General features: G+C 52.2%; 1 long non-coding RNA gene across 1 annotated transcript in view; it reads right to left on the minus strand.

Moving 5' to 3' along the window:
• Nucleotides 1-4,870: 4,870 nt before the first annotated feature.
• The window catches only part of LOC107182679, a 3,505-nt gene continuing 726 nt past the window's right edge, over nucleotides 4,871-7,649 (minus strand). The window contains exons 2-3 of the long non-coding RNA XR_001513396.1: nucleotides 6,528-6,697; nucleotides 4,871-5,158 (exon numbers count right to left, since the gene is read on the minus strand). This is a non-coding gene — a long non-coding RNA (uncharacterized LOC107182679). The remainder of the gene's footprint in view (nucleotides 5,159-6,527; nucleotides 6,698-7,649) is intronic.

The following is a 7,649-nucleotide window of genomic DNA, read 5'->3' on the forward strand; positions in this document are numbered from 1 at the left end:
TGTTTAATCATCTTTAAATGCACATGCGTTCTATTTGATAAGGCCTCCTGAAGACAGGGCTAGCGTGTGAGTACAGACATGCCAATGGGCCAGTGGGGAGGGTGATGTTCAAATAGAAACAGAGCAGCCAGCTCGTGTCAGGTTGGTCCTGCTAAAATATTAAACTAAGAATAACTCCGTTTGGGTGCGCGAAGGGCAGGGTCTGTCCCCTGACAGGGCCCGTGAGGGGAAGCACAGGGCAGGCATCCTGTGCGGAACGTCTCAGCCAAGGAAGGCGGCAGGCCGGCCCTCCCTGGGGAAGGCGTCTGTGCTTATCCCAGTGGGAGTCTCAGTCCGAGCTGTTCCTCTCCGGCCCTGGCCTTTGGGGTGAGCCGGAGCTGAGAACCCTGGTGAGGACACAGAAGCAAGTTGGGAAAGGGGTCACCCTCCCTGGGGACCCCCAGACCCCTGGCAGGAAGGCGACAGCAGCAGCACAGGGAGGGAGGAGCCGCGCCAGCCCCTCCACCAGGCCGGCCAGGCCAGTGCTGCTCTCCTCGAACCCCACGGAGGGCCGGAAGGAAGGGGGAGCTTCCAGGTGTCAACCAAGGATTTCAGAGGGTGGTTGGAAATTTTCGGACACCCTGTGTGGCTTCAAAAGATCCCTGAACTTGAGGAGCTGAAACTGACTGAGCAGGGTCACCCCCTGGCTCCTGTGTTAACTGTCTCCTCCTTTCCAAACCCAAGTGACCACTCTCCTCACCAATGTCCCACCACGTTTATTATGAATCCCCTCTCAGCCTTCATCACACCCTCATGCATGTGTTTGCCTTCTGTGCACCCCAACATAAGATCCTTGAGGGCGACTACTGGTCTTCAGGGGTCTCTATAGCTCCCCATTTCGCTTAATTTACTGCCCCGCACAGAGCAGATGCTCATGCCGAGGACTGTGTGAGGGGCTCTGGCAACAAGAGGAGCTGACGTTCTGAAGGAGGCCGTTCGAAGGCCTTCCCAGGGTGGTGGGAAGGCTCCGGGGGGTGGCGAGAAACACGTAGGGTCTCAGAGTGAGCGTGTAGTTCAGCTAATGAGAGGGAGTGGGTAGAGGAGGCATTCTGGTGGGCAGACCTGCTGGGGGAGCAATGGGGTGGGGACTGAGCCCCAGGAAGTCTCTCCCAGGGTGACTCCCAGGTTGAGATGCCCTTGCAGGCTTGCACCTGTGTCTGCCAAGAGGCGAGGGTGAGATGCAAGGGCTCTGATTACAGTCATGAGCCGGGCAGGTCTCAGGGGTGCAGCTCTTCCAAGAAGCTGGCTTTTGAGGAATCCGCCTGGCCGTGGGAATCACGATTGTTTGCACTGGCTTCAGCTGTTGATTAAACCTCCATCCGTGCAGCTAGCACCCCAGGAAGAACACTCTCTTCCTCACAGTGTGTCCCAGCTCCTGTTTTTCATGTTTATAGGCATCAGGTGGTTGGTAGAGCGAGCCACACCCAGACATGCGCACCCAGTGAGGTCAGCCGAGGAAACAACAGCTGCCACCTGCTGCCCCTCATGGTGGGAGCTGCAGGCTGTGGCCACCATCAGCCCTGGGCATGCCCCTCCTGCCTGCCTGCCCCCCCCCCCCAGCACCCAGTACTTCGCCTCTGTCCCTGCTCCAGCCTCGCGCCTGCCCAAACTGTTGTTTATCAACACGGACCAGAACGTTCTGCTGCCAGCAGAAACACACATGGCGATGGCGCTGCCACCCCACACCCTGCCGTCAACACACTCCCACGTGCTGTTTGCCACTGTCAAAGCTGTGCTCAATCACACTCCCTGGCTCCTGCCAACACAGCTGTTCCCGCTGCTTGGAGTCGGGCCCTCCTTCTCCCACGTTCTCTATAGGTTTTCCTACGTGTACATGTGTACTCGTGGCAGAGGCTCACATTTGGGGACCAGGCCAGCACATGCTCTGTTTTCGGACCTGGGCTGCCAGTCTCCTACCTTGCAATTGTGTGACCTTGGGCAATTGACTTAACCCCTTTGGTCATTAGACGCCTTATCTACAGAATGGGAATGATAATGACCTCCGAGGGCCTCTCCCATAGGCTCAGGGGGTTAGGCAAGAGAGCAAACAAACATCCCGGAAGTGCTCCACCAGTAGGGACTCTGATGGTAGTCATGAGGAGTGTTGTATCCTCTCTAGAGTCTGGCCTTTGGTTTTCCTTTCCCCCAAGGCCTGGTGTTGTCTGAACCTCACATTCACACCTTCCTGGCTGTGTGACCTTGAACAAGGCAGTCACCTGTTGGCTTCTCCTGTCCTCACTGGTGACTGAGCCCACAGGCCTGCTGTGAAGGTCAAGGGGAGAGCTGGCCATGGTGCTTTGGAGGCCTATTGAAGGGGTTCAGAACAAGTCCTCCTGAAATGTGCCTCTTTAGCATGAAGGTTATTGTGAGCTAAAAGCAACCCAAACCCAGCAGATTCAGGAAAAGGTCTCTATCTCCCCTTCAACGATCTACATTTGCATTGGAAAGGGGCCTTAGCAGGAAAGGAGCTGCTCATAGGACCTTAGACCGGAGTGGCTGGGGTGGGCCTGCCCTGGTGTCCTGAACAGGGGTCGGACCAACATCATCTTCCAACCTACCGGCTCTCTCCAGGCGGCCCAGCAGCTAGCAGACCTCCAACGGGCAGGTTCGGACACAGCGGGTTCTCGGTGCAAACTCAGAGGAAAACGACCTGACCGCAATGCTACCTTACAGAGTCCTGGACTAATTACAATAAAATTTGCATTTTGGGTTTGACCCCGCCCCCATGGGTTTTTCTGTATGCATTATGGGTAAGGGCATGCCCAGAAGAAATATAGTTTCTGTCAATCATCCCTGAATGCAAATGAAAGTCTCCACTCAGAAAATCCCTCTTTTAATCCTCACCCGAGGATTTTTCCCCATTGATTTTTAGAGAGAGTGGGAGAGGGAGAGACAGAGAAACACCAGTGTGAGAGAGACACATCATTGGTTGCCTCCCGCATGCCCTGGACCAGGGCCAGGAGCCTGCAACCGAGATATGTACATGCCCTGGACCGGAATCGAACCCGGGACCCTTCGGTTCGCAGGCCGAGGCTCTATTCACTGAGCCAAACCGGCTGGGGCAGAAAACTCCTCTTTTAAACCCAGGAGTTCCAGGCCACCATTCTCTCCCTCTCTCCCCATATGAATGTGAAATTAGATTTGATTTTCTGTTTCATGTCAATTTAATTCTTAGCAGCCAGAAGAACCTAGAAAGGTAAGAGGGAATCCCCCCGCCCCTCCCCCCTCTGGGCCCCAACCGCAGGGCCTTACGGAACAATGGGATGTGAATGACACCTGGGCCTATTTAGCTGCTTTCCACCTTCCCTCATCTCCTCCGTCGTTCTTCAGCCGTCGTCAGTGTTTCTGGTTGGCCCTGTGGTGGGGCTGCAGTTCCCCCAAGAGGCTGCACTGCCCTTCTCAGCTGCTTGGGGAGCCGCGGGGTGGGGGTGGGGAGTGGGGGAGTCGGGCTCGCCCAGCCAACCGCCCCTTCCATCAGACACTGCGGCTGTTCCCACAGGACCGCCCTGCGGGTGCCCAGCCCTCTGGCTTCCGCAGAGGCCCCTGCTCCCTCTCCTCCCTCCAGAGGCTGAGTCCCTACCCCTCTCCCCTCTCCCCTCCACGGGGCCTCTTCACCAGGACCCGGCCCAGCAGTCCCCGTTCTGTCTTATCTCTTCTACCCCGTCTTCCCGTCTCCTTGGGCAGCCAACCTGCCGTAGCCTTTTCTATGCTGAGAGACAGGTGTATGCGGAAGAGAAAGAAAACAACTGTAATTGGAGGATTGAGGACAAGCTGGGCTGAGCGGTGGGTTAGGGTTACAGAGAAGCAGGTTCTGCAGCTGGTGGACCGTGGAGTCAGACCCCCTGGGGGAGGGGACTTCTCCCCCGACTGTCACAACGTACTTCCTGTGCTTTGATGGCAACGTGTGAAAGTGCTGGAGGGCAGACTGGCCTGGGCCGTGCTGACAGATGGAGGCTGCCCCCTCTCACTCCCAGGCTTTCCGCTCTTGCCGCACTGGGAGGCCACTGGGAATCTGTTGGCTCAGGGAAACCGGGCATGGCCTGCCTCTAACCTTTGGGGCACTGGGCAGGCGCACAAAGGAAACCCATACACCACATGCTTGAATATTCAAAATGTATAAATCCAGCTAATACGCTGTCAAATAAGATGTGTTATTTTCCTACTTCCATAAATATACCTCCAAAATGACCTGGAAAGCCAAGTTTGCATTTAGAATTTTTGAACTCTTCTGGTGGTATGATGATGTGTGCAGTGGGGTCTCTAGGGCAGTTGGCTGATTTGGCAAAAACACCTTTCAATCTGATCAGTATCTTATGTTTTTTTACTTTCTCCCAGGCCAGAGTGCCCAAAAGATATGGAAGGCGAGTATTGCCCAGTGGTGAAGACCTCCACCCCTGCATCCTCTGAGGCTGCCAAGACTGCACCATATCATTAATCTCTTTGAGGCTCCATTTCCACATCTGCCAAGTGGGACTAATGATACCTCCCTGATAAAGTTACTTATTAAAAGAGATAACCCTTGTAAAGCTCTTTGCATGGTCCTGGAACATAATAATTGCTCAGTAAATGGTGAGCTATTATGCTATTATAATTTCTCCACACATGGGCGATGACAGCATCCGAGCAGGAAGTTGTGTGCCCTGTCTCTTCACGGCACCCATGACGACGCAGGTCACTCGGCTGAGCAGAGCAGACATGGAGTCAGGTCTTTCAACCTGCCCATGGTCTTCCTGGGTTTGGCTCTCGCCAAAGAGAAAAAATAATGGCACAATGTGAATGCACTGAACACCAATGAACGATACACTTTAAGAATGATTGAAACAGTGCATTAGATGGTATGCATATTTTGCTGCTACGTTCATTGGCTGAGGGCTGCCATAACAACAGAAATGTATTGTCTCAGTTCTGGAGGTTAGAAGTCCAGAATCGAGGTGTCAGCAGGGTCGGTTCCTTCTGAGGGCTGTGTGGGAGAGTCTAGTTTGGCCTCTCTCCCCGCTTGCTGGTCTGCTGGCAATCTTTGGTATTCCTGCTTGTATATAGAAGCATCTTTCAATCTCTGCCTTTATCTTCACCTGGTGTTCTTCCGACGTGCGTGTTTCTCTGTGTGCCCGAATTTCCCCTTTTTAGAAGTACAACAGTCAGACTGAATTAGAGTCTACCCTACTGACCTCATCTTAACTAATTACATTTGCAACGTCCCTATTCCCCAATAAGGTCACATTCTGAGGCACTGGGGGTTAGGACTTCAACATATGAGTTGCTGTGTGTGGGGAGGGGAGGGGGGTTACAATTCAACACAAAGCAACCACAATAAAAATAAATTGTGGCTACGTTGTGCTCAGTATCAGATTATAGGCAAGGGGAAAACACCTTTTGTGAAGTCTCAGGGCATTGCTCATAGTAGGTCTTAAAAATGTGTTTCTTGACTTGTGTTAAATCTGGTTCCAAGCAGCTAAAAGGGCTTGAACCTCCCAGTTTCCACAATGAGTCCTCTCCTGGCCATGAACTAGAAAGATTAATGATTAGTATTGTTTCCAGACATGTATTTAATAAACTCTATAAAACTGGTTCTTTGGTTGGCTGAACTCAGCAGCCCTGAGGCCATCTCGTTTCCATTATTCTATCCTCAGAGAAGAGGGAGCCTGAGCTAGAGCAAGCTGCATTCTGCACTGACTTGCTTTGCATGTGAACAGCTTATTTTCATTTAAATGTTTCCCCCTTACTGTTTTACTGAGAAAGTCTGCAAATATACCAAAAAGTTGCAAGAATGTCACAATGAACACTTAGGTGCCTTCTTCCCCTAGCTCAACAATTAACTCGTGTGTGTGTGTGTGTGTGTGTGTGTGTGTGTGTGTGTGTGAGAGAGAGAGAGAGAGAGAGAGAGAGAGAGAGAGAGAAAGAGAGAGAGAGGGAGAGAGAAAGAGAGAAAGAGAGAAAGAGAGAGGGAGAGAGAGAGGGAGAGAGAGAGGGAGAGAGAGAAGCATTTGGAACGAAGTTGTTGGCATTATGATGTTTCACCCCCAAATACTTGAACATGCATGTCCTAGGAACAGGCTGTTCTGCTACATAATCACATTGTGAGTCTCACATCTGAGAAAGCTAACAATAGCTCCACAGTATTATTTCATATCCAGTCCACACTCAAAGTTGACTGGGCTGACTTTTCAAAACTTCTTAATCTAAGGAATTCCAAATCTGTGAGGCTTAGGGTCTCGGCAGTCTCGCCTGTGCAAAGGGACATTTTGGAGTTCTTAAACATGTGACCTGATGACAAAGCTCTCTGGGTCACCCCAGGAAACTGTTTTCCTTGTTTCCTCTCACCAGCTCTTCTGAATGCTCACATGAGTGCTTGGGGTGGGGTGCTCCTGGAATGCCTCTGATTCTAAACAATGGCCTTTTGAGGGGGACCTGTTTGGCCTGGGACCTGCTAGGTCCAGGACCTCCCTGTGGGAGTCACCAAAGGGAGCAGGGCGGGGAGGCAGACTCACCTGGATGGGGGCAGAGACTCCCACACGGAGCAATGCCCCCTCCAAAGCTGGCCAGAGCCCAATCTGGCGGGGCTGCCTGCTGCCATTGTCATGGGCATTTTCTGGGGAGTTCCAGACGGCGCCACCACACAGAGGACTGTCTTGGCCTTTAAAAAGGCCACAGATCAACACTGATGAAAAAAAGAAAAAAAAGAAAAGCTATGCAGTAAACTTGACTGAGTTTTGGGGGCATAGTCCTCTTTCTCTGCCTCCTCTGCAAATCCAAGGCTCAAGATTAAGCCCAAGATGTTAAAAACCACCTCATAACTAGTAGCAGCATTAATTGGTAGAACTGGACAAATAGAAAGGGGGCCAGAAGGATGGAGGGTGTGGGGAGACTATCTGGGCTGTGATGCAGGCGGCCTTCCTCCTCCATCCCCCAGGCTTGTTCGAGCTTGGCTGCAAGTCCCAGCCAATGTATTTCTGGTTGGGACAGGAGCCAGGGGTCAGATAAAGTTCCAATGTATTTTGCAGCAGTCCTGACACTTTGCCCAGTGCTTTGGGCCTGTGGCAGCTGCCAGGGTGTGTTGAGAAAGCCAGGCCAGACAGAGCTAGTTTAAATGGGTTTGAGGGAGCAGGCAGTTGACTAACCAGACAGCTCAGTAACATTCAGCACAGTAACATCTTCATGGCCATGAAAGGCCCTGAGCTCCATTCCTAGGGAGCCACCAGCAGCCACCATGCTAATCTCCCCACAGCTCAGGGACCAAGATCTGTGCTCCCAGACTATTATCTTAACTCAGACAAGTAAACAATCAACACTGCCAAGCACTTGACATGCATTATCTAATTTAACCCTCACAACAGCTCAATGAGGTAGGAACTGTTATTACCTCTCCTGGCCATGAACTAGATAATAGCTAACAAATACACGTACTACATCAGGCCTGCTTCTAAACACTTGCCATGCATTAACTAACTTACTAGGGAAACTGAGGCACAGGGGGACAAAGGCAGTGGCCAGGGCCAGGGGCACGGCTGGCAGGTGTGGACCTGAAACCACTGGAAACTGGGTGACTCCAGAATGGAGGGCCACCCCAGCACCTCCCCATGATTTTCCAGATGGGGAACCTGTTCTGAGAC

The sequence above is a fragment of the Myotis davidii genome, unplaced genomic scaffold (assembly GCF_000327345.1).
Source record: "Myotis davidii unplaced genomic scaffold, ASM32734v1 scaffold134, whole genome shotgun sequence".
NCBI classification, from domain to species: Eukaryota; Metazoa; Chordata; class Mammalia; order Chiroptera; family Vespertilionidae; genus Myotis; species Myotis davidii.